This window comes from Pinus tabuliformis, chromosome 6 (genome assembly GCF_031772625.1).
Source record: "Pinus tabuliformis cultivar Carrire ecotype Pingquan chromosome 6, CPIR1, whole genome shotgun sequence".
Classification (NCBI taxonomy): Eukaryota; Viridiplantae; Streptophyta; class Pinopsida; order Pinales; family Pinaceae; genus Pinus; species Pinus tabuliformis.
This window is the reverse complement of record NC_142292.1, coordinates 1,522,511,675-1,522,524,563: the sequence shown is the minus strand read 5'-3', so window position 1 is coordinate 1,522,524,563 and position 12,889 is coordinate 1,522,511,675. Positions and strand designations below refer to the sequence as shown.

General features: G+C 36.9%; 1 long non-coding RNA gene across 1 annotated transcript; it reads left to right on the top strand.

The window, feature by feature from the left end:
* The first annotated feature begins 6,961 nt into the window (after positions 1-6,961).
* LOC149264505 (uncharacterized) lies at positions 6,962-10,400 on the top strand. The gene is made up of 2 exons (XR_016259742.1): positions 6,962-7,698; positions 8,224-10,400. It is a non-coding gene; the product is annotated as an uncharacterized LOC149264505 (long non-coding RNA).
* Positions 10,401-12,889: the final 2,489 nt, after the last annotated feature.

Below are 12,889 nucleotides of genomic sequence, written 5' to 3'. Positions count from 1 at the left end.
TTGTAACACACCCAAAGGTGATTATAAGTCAGACCTGGTTCCTTAGATGTGGCAATGAGAATGGGGTTTGAGAGTTGGTCAACTATTTGTAAGGGTGACACTACCCTAAGGTTTATAAGTTACATACCCTAGGTCCATTTCTAAATTCTTTTGGGCTAGATAAAATTCAAGGGTATCTCATTCCAAATGATAGAAGCAATGCAAAAGCAAGTAAAGGAACGATGAAGGGTCATTTAGCCACCACAACCTCTGACACTGGACCTGCTCAATATGACATTATAGTTGCAAATATTTTATTGAATTCAATGCTATATCTAACAAGTCATATTGTAAGGTACATTAGTCCTAGAGGACTTATTGGATTGTCAAGTGTCCTACTAAATCATGTGCCTCAAGTCCAAGAATGATATTACAATTTTTGGGAAAATATACCAATCTCCAAAGTTGATGGTTTTACCTGCATTTTATTGGGACCTCACACTAATCTCATATACCAATGGGTCAACTAAAATGTTAATCTAACAGTTCAAAACAATGACCCCCTTTTTTTTAATATTGCTCATTGCTAACAACTATTCGAGTTATGCATTTTAAATTTGTTTACAAACCAATAGCCATAATATTTACTAGACTTGTTAATGGCTATAAACATGAATATGCAAGTAGGGTTTGTAGGCTCATATTTTTCCTAATAGTGTGTATGCACAACCAATTATTTCCTTTTTCCATGTAATGATTGAGTATGTTTCATAGGTGAGGATGTTTGCTCAACAAAAATCTATTATATTCTTATGATTATTCCTTTGCCCAAACCCTAGTATGGACCATAAAATACCATTATGATCTAGTATGGACCATAAAATACCATTAATGATCATAGCTTTATGACCAACCCACATTAGAGTCAGATGCAAGAATTGTTATGTTTAAGTTGATGGAAAAGGTTGAGGAACTCATTATGTTACAAAGATTTCCTCGTGTAGACAATGTTGACCCAAAAGGATTAAATAACCTTGGGACAAGTACAGTGCAATTCATGGAATTTCTTAGTTGGGTTGCAAATTTAATTGCAATTCAATATTCCATATATATATATATTTGTTTTTGGAAATATTTGTGATATTTTACAAGTACTTACCGTAGTTGCAATTATTTTTGTAAATAGACTATGTTTCTTGAAACAGAGTTCGATCACAAATGAAAAGCAAATATTTCTAAAAACAAAATACCAAAGATCATAATTTATGGATGACAACTCCTTTGTGTAACCCAGATTTGAAAAGAGGTTTTGAGCTTTAGTTAGAATTCAAAATATGATCAAATAGAGGTGGGGTTTTCTAGCCTATACCAATCCACAACAGTGACAGAGTCTACCCTACTTCTTAAGGTTTATATTTATAACACTATTTTTAAACACATTGTATATCCTATATGTGAGTCTCTACATGGTATCATAGAGAAATTTGATCATATGTCATTGTGAAGAATAGGTTAAAGATAACACAAATAATAAGATTCTAGTATTGATACCATAGAATGGTCAGAATCGATCAAATTAGAATTTTAGTTCAGGGTATTATTTTATTAGGGCAGAGAATCATAAGCTCAACGTTTTGTTTAACAACCATTTTAATTGGGAAATAACGAGTATCAAATTCTAGTAGAAACTCACTCGTACCATGTATTTTTTATCAGAGTCAACACCATGGGTACAATTTCAAATAAAAGTTTCACTACGCTAATGCCAAACCACAGTATATACATATTTTTTGTAAGCAATGACTGGTGTAAATTCCAGGGTGTTTACTCACAGATAATAACTAAACTTGATACATTATTCCATCAGGCATAATAACCAATTTTGTTTTGCAATCTAGATTTCATAAACTTAGTGCTGAGCATACATACTATACTACAGATCATTATACATGTACAGTGGCAACAAGATGTATTAATTTTAACATCTATGGATTTATACAAACTCTAGCATGTGAATCTCAAGGGAATGGGTATTGGGATTGGGTTTGTAATTCTCCTCCTAGCCACAAGCACATTTCCAGTAAGCTCTTCAAGCAACTGTCACCCCCTATCTTGATAGTCCCAATGACCACATAACCAAATGTACCAGGGATTCCAAAGGTTTGACCCACATCCACCCTTCTGGCATAAAAGCACTCATTTACAATCTAGTCTAGGGTTCCCAAAGGTAAGTTACCTCCACCCACTAGCCAATGAGGGACTCCATAGGTGAGATCCTCCACCCTATCTTACTCCAGACCAATCCAGGGATTCTAGAGGTGAATCACCTCCACCCACCAGCCAATGAGAGATTCCAAAGGTGAGAGCCTCCACCCTCCCTTAGTTCAAGGGCTTCAAAGGTCAAATTTCCATCCCAATTTTATTTACACAGTAAGCCTATTCAATAAGAACGAGGGAACCAATGTTGTACTACCATTTAATGTGAAAGCAAGGAAGGATAATTCAGACATTTATACAAAAAATTGAGCATGGTTGCAATGACTCACTAGGAGAAATCGTTGGCCTGTGTCCTCAGTTCTTCTTGGAATTCAATGTTTCCTTGCCCTAATTGTTGTAAATAGTATATGACTACGTTCAATGCACTTTTATTCCAACTACAACGTACTCTTAGTGCTTCCTTTTGAATGCCCTTCCTTTTCTCTGCATAACATTCACCGCATTTCTTCCTTGTTTCTCCCCATGTTTCTTCCAACTCCCTCTTTCTCTTCTTCTACTGTTTAATTTCAACCTCCAAATAGTTATGGCTTCCGCAGTCAATTAGGGTCTTGCTTCACTTACCTTACCAATCTTTTGTAAAATGTATTTTATTTTAATTATCTTATATATTTTTGTAAGATACTTCATATGTTTATAATAACCTTCATAAATGCATGATCTGAATTGGATTGTTATATTGTTTTTCATCCATCTCAGCACATTTAGAGTGGAAAAAGTGAAGGAATTAACTCACAGGACCATTTTTACCGGCGAGAGCGAGTTTGGCAAAATGGGGTTTGAAACCTTCCAGGAGCGTTTTGAGGCATAAAACGACTTTTTTGGGGTAAAACTTTAACACTTTAGCATAACACCATTTCATGTTGTTCTACACACAAATATATTTCCAAGGACATGAGAAGTGCATCAATCAGAGTCTGTATGCAAAAGTTATGCCACTCAGAAGTTGACCTTCATGATTTCACACCTATAGTTAGGGAGGATGTCGCATCAGCGCCCATTATTCATGGAAAAGGGGCTAGCCACGTGTTTATATGTAAAATACTCTAGAAGAGTCTATATTGTAACTTAGTTAAGAGTTGACGTAGTCAAAATTAACCACTAGTAGGCTGTTGGGTTGTGTTATAACCAAACCACTAGTGGGAAGAGGCATTTCATTCTTTCGAGAGCATTTTATTCCATAGGTGAGCATAGATAGCCAGGAGAGATAGGAGGTAGAGCACATAGAGAGGATCTATGCACTGTAGCATCCCATGGGCCATAGACATTACTTCTTTGTACATGCAGCCATATTTCCAGATAGAGAAAGCGAGCGAAGCAACCTCACTTTCCAACTGGTTTTTCTCCTAAAAAGGTTTCCTAGAGAGCATATCTCGTGTCTTATGTGTGTGTGTGAGATTATTTTGTCGTTCTTTACTTTTTATACATAATTTCCATTTGTATGCATGCACTAATTACAGTTAAATCTACAAATCTAGAATTTTAATAAAACTGTAATAGTGTAAAATTTCAGTATTTTAATATATTATTATCATATTTGTTGTGAAAAACTGTCCAGTGGAATATCCACGACAGTTTACGGATCAATGCATATGTCACATTTACAATAATATTAATGTCATTCACACATATAATTGTAATTATAATTTTGATTATGTTTGTAATGTTCACACACATAATAACACTTATAAATTTGAACATGACCATATTCACACCATTGCAAAGAAACCAAGGAAAACACATCATTTATTCTAATATAACATAACCATAAAACATTTGCAGTGACCATACGAGTGTAAGGTAACCAAAACAATGCTTATATTATTTACATGATTGCACCATGATTGAAACAACCAACATCATAATTACATATAAGCAAAATGACCAAGGTCATTACAGATACAAAATTAGGATAATATATACTCAAATAATGTGTTTTAAAAGAAAATGTGTTGAAGCCACAACCATGAGTATTCACACAACTTCAATTATTATAAGAAGTATTTGTTGCTTCTACTTTTCCTTTTTAATAATTTATTTTTTATCATTACTTTTTCTCTTATAGGACTAATAAACAATGTCTTTTATCAAATTTAAGATATTACGATTTGTTTTCTTATTCTTTTGGGTTCAATTTTAAGGGACATGTTTTGACATGTTGGGATAAGGTTAGAAGAATAGACAATATTAGGTCCTACTTATGTGATGTCTTGGCTCTTGCTAAGTCATAAATCATTGATATATTTGGCTTGAGGTTTATTGAATATGCTCTTAGTGTTATAACAACAACAACAAATTGACCATAAGTATAATCCAAATTACTCCAATAATTAACATATTATATTTTGAAAATTTGAAAATATTAATTTGTTGGGTAAGCTTCAAGTTTTATTAATCAGTCATAAAATTACATCGAATACATCAAATTATCAAGTTTTCTGCCATGGTCTGCTACTTGGTAAACTAGACCAGTGCGGGAAAACAATGTTTTTGTCGAAAAAGAGAGATGAAAATAACATAAACTATAGCTTAACAATGACATATCACAAGTCTTACCCTGCCATGGAGTTACATAGATTTAAACACACCAAAAATGTTATTGTGTTGTTCATAACCTATGATAACAATGAACTTAAAAAGACTCAGAGATGAGCTTCAACAAAAAAAAGGGAAAGCCATAACACTGTTTAAGTCGAGCTAGAAACATCTTTTGGTGCCAGAGTCATAAGTGAAGCAACATCCTTGCCTTTGAAATGGATGGCCTCAATCTTAGCCAGCCAAAGGGCCATGTCCCTATGTTCCAAGAACATTTCTCTATGTTATTCTTGAATGACATTTAGTTGAAGAGAAAACTCCCTTTTGGTGTCATCTGTTTCCGCTAGAGTTTTGTCAGTAGGAGCTTTGATATGCCAATATAATTCTACGATACAAAGGTATTGATTTTTTCTACCACCAGTATGGCCAAGATCTGGTAACCAGTCAAAACTAAGACAAGATTTTTTGCATTTGTGTACTTGTTTCTGTCAGCCATGGCCTCAGAAGATGTATGGTCCATGGAAAGTTTAATATGATTAGGGGTATGCTCATGATATCTCTGTGCAATATAATGAGCCCTAGAACTTCCTTCTCCCCTACTAGAGGAGCCTCATCGACTTCTCATTCGTTGCCATGGCATGCTAGGAAAACTAGGATGAAAAGCATGGTTGAGAGGAGTGAAGTGGAGCCATATAAGAGAAATGGAGCCGACTGAGTCGGTGGGGAAGGAACAAGAGTCAACTCGGAGCAACGAGCTTAAGTTAGAGGTGACGAAGCCAATGCGAGGCTTGAGAGATGGAGGCGGGGTCTAGCTCAGCATGGAGAAACAATAAGCCTTCTCAGGAAAAGTCAAATCATAGGAGGACCTTGCTCCATGGGCTTGAGGAGGCGGGCATTGAGTGATATAATATGACCAAAATAACAAAGCAAGTAAAGGATTTGAAACTATAAACCAAATAAAATTTTGAGACAAACCAAACTAACAGAAGATAAGAGTATCATTACAGAGCACTTGACGCCGAGAATAGTGGATAGGAAGTTCAAGCTAAGCCTAGTTACTCAAGCACTTGCATTGAGAGCAGTGCTTGTCATGCCACATCTAGCGTATCCCCATGAATAAGCACTCCTCGCGTTCCCTATTTGTTTGAATAACACACTGTAGGGATTCTCTAGAGGTTTTCATAACAACACATGCCCAATTGGGCTTCAAAGAAAGATGTGCAAGAGAGGCTAGGTCATGGGGACATAGGCCTTCCCCCCACTATGAAATGGAACTACTACAAGACATAGAATGTTGAGGTTGAAAGTGGCAAGTTGCCTCTTAAACTGTTTGAAAATGAGAATTTTGCTTCCATGCTTCAACATGAGAACAACCACAATTAACTCTTAACTACATGTCACATCTAGCGAGGAAAGAAATAAAAAACATTCCGCAAAGCGGAATTTCATCGCTAATTAATTTTGTGAGTCTAATAAAAAGCGAAATAACCACATATTTACCTCCTCCTCCACCTCCAGCACTATAAAGTAAAAAACAAAATAACCATACCTTCTTCTATCCTAACTTTACCACTAACCCTTCCCCATTATAATCACACCTACCCCTACCCATTGTGGAATAAAGAGCGAGATAGCCACACATCCCCACATGATGACGACAATAAACCTATTCCCACTCCCCATAATCATATCTCACACTTTTTACGATAACGCCACCACGCCATAGATTTGAACATATACTTCCCACTCCCCATAATCATATCTCACGCGTTTTACAATAATGCAACCCGGTCATAGATTTGAACATATAAAATAACTATATAAGATAATAATAATAAATAAAATTTCTAATCCACGAGCTTTCTGTATTTTCAATACATTTTAAGAACAAAAAGATATATTGGTCTTTTGGATGTGGGATATGATGGCAAATTAGAGGTGGACAAAACCCTGACCAAGTTTAGCGGTGTCTATTTATTTATTCTTTCTATGGTGAGTGACAGCTATGGCGTGTAGGGTCTTGAGCGGCCTTTCCCCTCTTTTCGTTCTCTCATTTATCACCTGTCTTTTCTAGCTGACCGGGTGTTCACGTGGTTATTGATGCCCTGGACCCCACCATTGTATAGTAGCGCATCATGCAGAGATATACTTTGGCAGTGTTGACGGTCGGCCACTACCAAAAAGAGCGTTCAGACTAAAGCAAAAACGATCCGTGAAGGGTTTGATGTGTATTGGTCTCTAGAAATCAGCGTGTTCACACAATTTCTCCAGTACTTAAGAAACTCATCTCCTCCCTTGATGTCTGAGTCGGATTCTTACTCATTGTTCATCATTCAAATCTCCCCAGTTTCTGTGTCGGTTTTCCAATCCACAATGGCTGCATTTTCCCCCACGTCCGCTGATCCTAACTGTAACAGTTCCTCCCATCCCGTGTTTATTAACCATCGTGGTCTGGATGTGAATAAAACCCTCGCGAGCTGTCTCTAACAGCGCCTTCAATCGCTCGGATTGAAGGTCTTTCTGGATCAGGAGGAATTGCAACCAGGAGACTGTTTATGCTATCAAATAAGAGAGGCCCCGTCCACGTGGCTATTTTCTGTGTCAGATTGAATCAACCTGGTGTCTAAATGAACTCCTATGGATGTTGGAGTCAAATGCTCTTGTAATTTCAGTGTTTAACAACGTCAAACCTACCGATCTTAGGTGGACGCTCGGCAAAGATGGAGTCTATTCTCAAACCCTACAAACACTTGAAGAGAAGAAGAAACATGATTCTCAAGCTAATGGAATGAAGTCGCTTCAAGCTCATCAAAAGAAGCTGAGACACGACTCGGCCACTATTGAACGGTGGAGACTCGCTCTTTCTATTGTCGCCAGACTATGGGGTTTTGAGCTGGAGGCGTGTAACCGGTGAGAATTCAAACTAATTCTGTTTCTCAGTAGTTATATGTTTATCCATATGTGTTGAAAAATGTGAAGAAACCTTTGAATGTAGCCAAATATCGAAAGGGTTTAGATGAAAAGGTAACAAATTTTGAAAATAAAGTTTCATTGCAGCATCAGGAAAGTGGAAGAAAACCCTAGGTTACAGGGAATGTTGGATTAGGTGGTGTAGGAAAGACCACCCTGGCAAAAAGTCACTTAGATCCAAAGAATTCACAGTATAAGAAAATGTAGATAAAAAGCCATCTTCTTAAAGATTGACTCGATCAGATCTGCCAATAAACAATTTTACTTATCCCCAATTCTCATATGGCTCCCTTGTGAAGATTATCCATACTCTTCCCTGCCCTCGTGGATTCCATTGAAGAATTTGCAGCACATTAGAAACATTGTGGCAGCACGAATCAGAGGGAAACTGAAAGTTGTTGTCTAAACTTTTGTGTTTAGTAACTATTAATGTTACCAACTCACTACAATGTTTGTGTTTTGCAGCTGCCCGTATGTTTGGAGGAGCTGCAGATAGATGGATGTGTGCAGCTGAAGAGCGAGCATACCGGGATTGCACCGACTAACGCATCGAGTTAAAAGAACTGCCTAATACTGAAACATTGGTATCTTTACAGGACTTGCAGGTAGATAGATGTGTGATAGTGGAAAGCATACCGGCGTTGGCGCAGCCGACAAGTCTTCGACACCTAAATGTTAGTGGTTTCTCTTGATTTAAAAGAGCTGCCAAGTATGGAAACACTGGTATCTTTGGGGGAGTTGTGGGCAGAAGGAACCTGAATGTTAGTGATTGCTCTGAGTTAAAAGGGCTGCCAAGTAGGGAAACATTGGTATCTTTGGAGGAGTTGTGGGCAGAAGGATGTGTGAAGCTGAAAAACATAAGAGGGTTGGAGCTTGCAGCTTGCAACAAAGCTTCTGAAGCAAGTGTGAAGACTTAGAAAAATTGGTATATTTGAAGGCGTTGTGGACAGTGGGAGGGCTGATGTGTGAAGCTGAAGATCATAAGGGGGTTGGAGCTGGTGACAAAGCTTTTGATGCTAAAATGTTAATGGGTGCTATGGATTAGAAAAGCTGCGAGTATGGAAACATTGTTATTCTTGGAGGACTTGTGGGCACACAGATGTGTGAAGTTGAAGAGCATAAGGGGATGGAGCAAGCAACACAACTTTTATTGTTAAATGCTAATGGGTGCTCTCAGTTAGAAGAGCTGCCAGGTATGGAAACATGGCCAAACATGGTGTAGGCCGAAGGATGTCTGAAGCTGAAGAGCATATGAGGGTTGGCTTACTGTACAAACTTAAAAGGCTAATGGTGTTTGAGTGCCTAGGTTAGAAGAGCTGCCAAGTATGGAAACATTATTATCTTTGGAGATGTTGTGGGGAGAAGGATGTGTAAAGTTGCAGAGCATCAGGGGTTGGCCCAATGTACAAAGCTTCCAAAGCTAATTGTTAGCAAGGCTACCAAGTATGGAAACATTGGTATCTTTGGACATGTGGGCAGATGGATGTGTAATGTTGAAGAGCATCAGGGGTTGACCAGAGTAATTGTTAGTGGTTGCTCTGACTTAGAAGAGCTGGCAAGTATGGAAACATTGGTATCTCTAGAGAGCTTGTTGGCAGATGAATGTGTTAACCTGAAGAGAATAAAGGAGTTGGGGTACTTGAGAAAGCCTCCTGATTTAGGGGTTGCTGTGAGCTAGAAGAACTGCCTAGTATGGAAAGATTGGTATCTTTGGAGGAGATTACAGCACCTGAAATTTAGGGGGTGCTGTGCGCTAGAAGAACTGCTTAGTATGGAAACATTGGTATCTTTGGAATGTGTGTGAAGCTGAAGAGCGTAAGAGGGTTGGAGTTTTGCTACAAAGCTTCAAAGGTTAAATAGAAACATTGGTTTCTTTGGAGGTCCCGTGAGCAGAGGAATGTGTGACGCTGAAGAAGAATAAGGGGATTGCAGTTTGCAACGACCCTTTGCAGTCAAAGTGTTCATGGTTGCTGTGAATTAGAAGAGCTGCCAAGTATGCAAACCTTGGTTTCTTTGGAGGACGTGGGGCGGACGGGTGTGTCAAGTTGAAGACCATATGTGTACAGAGCTTTGAGTTCTAGATGTTAATGGCTGCTCTGAATTAGAAGAGCTTTCCAGTGTGCAAACCTTATATAAAATGGATTCCGGGTCGACTCAGATGCGCAGAGTGTCAAATGGTGCTATGAGTTAAAGAGGTGGAAGGTGTTGAACATTGTACTTGGTTAGAGAATCTTGATGTCTCTGATGTCCCAAATTACAGTGTCGGCATAGGAGCAAAGGAAGGGGCGCTGAAGGGAGGAGACGAAGAACAAAAAAGATAAGCAGATAAACATTGTTACAGGCGGTCATAAGACCATTCTCAATTGGGTTTATTCGCAGTTAATCATTGTTACAGGTGGTCATAAGACCATTAACAATTGGGTTTATTCGCAGTTCAGCGAGTACCTGGTCTTGGCGTTGATTTTTATTTACATAGATTTAAAGCAAGCAACTCAATTGACATTCATACGGAGGAGAAATTGTTTTTGTTATTTTTGTTTTTTCAAGTCAAATTTGAGACTGTTTAAACATGGTTGTATCCTGGTCTGTGTATCATTTTTTATTTTGGTCTCATATTTCGTTAATTAAAGATGTTTTTGAGATCCGCTGCTCAATAAATTCAACTCAAAATGCATTTAGCTATCAAACTTAACTACTGTCCTTCTCTTAACGAGGCTTGAAGACAGAAATAGTTAAAAACCATTCTTCCATTGTCATAATTGTCAGTTTTATACTTCAAAAGCCTATGAAGATTAGGCTTCCATTTACTGGTCAGAACCTAAACTACTGTCCTTCTCTTAACCAGGCTTGAAAACAGAAATAGTTAAAAACCATTCTTCCACTGTCATAATTGTCAGTTTTATACTTCAAAAGCCTATGAAGATCAGGCTTCCATTTACTGGTCAGAACCTTAACAACTGTCATTCTCTTAACCAGGCTTGAAAACAGAAATAGTTAAAAACCATTCTTCCACTGTCATAATTGTCAGTTTTATACTTCAAAAGCCTATGAAGATTAGGCTAACATTTACTGGTCAGAACCTTAACTGCATCTCTACTCATTCCTTGAAATTTCAGATTTATTTTTCGCTTAATTGTTTGATGATCAAGAACACAAATTTTGACCATCAAAATGCATACCGAGAAGAGGTAAATGAGAACTTTGGACTGCGTTTCGTTTCCCGTTTGCCACAGTTAAACAGACTGTGCCTACCGGCTACCGCTGCTTTTGACTTTGCTTCATGGCTCTTTCCGGCATGGGTTTCTTTATTTTCCAGGTGGTTCTGTTCAACATAAACGGCTGCCTCCTCCTTACGATATTATTGATGTCATTTGGTATTGTACATAATATTCCAGAATAAGAAGCTGCGGAAGCAACGGTTCTTACAAAATATTCAATCGAGCCTCCGTTTGGGAATTGGTATTTTAAACTAATTCATCTGCTATATGTAAATATTTTTGGGTGCTTTTATATTCACAAATGATTAAAAATCTGGCCATGGAGCAAAAGATTCCGCTCTACCGTAAGATAAAATTCAGCCCTGCTACATGCGGATCCTCTCTCTTTCATGCTATGTTAAAAGATGCTCCGTTAATTTTATTTTTAAGATTATTTTATGTTTAAGATGAGGTTAAATGTGTTGTTATTGAGCAGAGAGGCTCATTTTTATTCTACAGCCTATTGTTATGGCACAGGGAGGCTCATTCTCATTTTACAGCTCAATATGTAGTGCTCCGTTGAACATGAGGATTCTCAGGGAGGCTCATTCTCATTTTACAGCTCAATATGTAGTGCTCCGTTGAACATGAGGATTCTCTCTCTTTCAAGATAGTTGAACATGAGGATTCTCTCTCTTTCCCTTTATCTTAAAAGAGTATAATTATCATTCCTTTTTTCTTTCTTGCTCTGTTTAGGATTAGGTTAAATTTATTGTTATTGAATAGAGAGGCTTTAAAATTTTTAAAAATAAATAATTGTTCAAAATATTTAAATAAATGTCTATTCATAAAAAAAATTACGCCGGAATAAATCAAATTTTTTTAAATTCATGTTAAGTTTGTATTTAAGATAGATTTATACGAGTGATAATGAAACAATAATAAGTAAGTTCTGATTTGATTTGATTAATACTGATTATTGGATGCTGCCATAGTTAAAAATTGTTACAATAACTAATTATTTATTGTTTATACACTCACTGATAAATGAGTATATAATATTTTAAAAAAATTTCAGTTTTTCAAATGGATAGCTAGCTTTAATGGAAGAAATCTGAGAGAATAAATAATATTCCGATGATTTAAAACAGAAAAGATATTTATTATTATTATTATTATTATTTTAAAGTGTTATGAGTGGAATAGAATCCAATGTGCTTTACAGTATTTCCATGTTTTCCATTCAATTTAAGGACTTAGAAATAAAGTCTTGACATACGTACGCAGTTGCAATGTTTATTTTGCGTACTCCAATAAAGGAATAAGCGAGCAAGAAATTCAGTACTCTCGTATTTGTTTGATTTGTTTTTCTTATATTTGGATGAGTGAAATGGTTTCATGATTTAGATTAAAATGTAGGATTTCCAAATGAAAAGTATAGAAAGGATGTTGTAAGTCAATATATGATTGTAATTCTAGTATATTTTTTTTTTTTCCGAAGGTGGTAAAACCTATCAACTCAGGTGTCAAACCAACAGTGAGGACAGCCATCTCTGGCTGCTATCCGCGAATGCTGGGATGACTCATCACTGTTAAATAGGAAAACCACGCCACCTGACATAACCCTGCTGGTGGTCCGTAATCGGGAGCAGGCTCTCACTCCTGCCAGATGCCTCTGGGTCTTGGGCCGTTAACCTGTTTCCTTACGTCCGAGGAAGACGAGCTCTTAGCCAAGCAGAAGCAGTTTTACGGCATACTCCAGGCCGAGTAATTCTAGTATATTATAATATAACGGAGATGTAATGTTTATAAATATTTTAATTTATTTAAATTAAATAAAAAATGGAGATGTAATGTTTATAAATATTTTAATTTATTTAAATTAAATAAAAATAAAAATAAAGATAATTTTATGTTAAATAAAAATAAAAAAT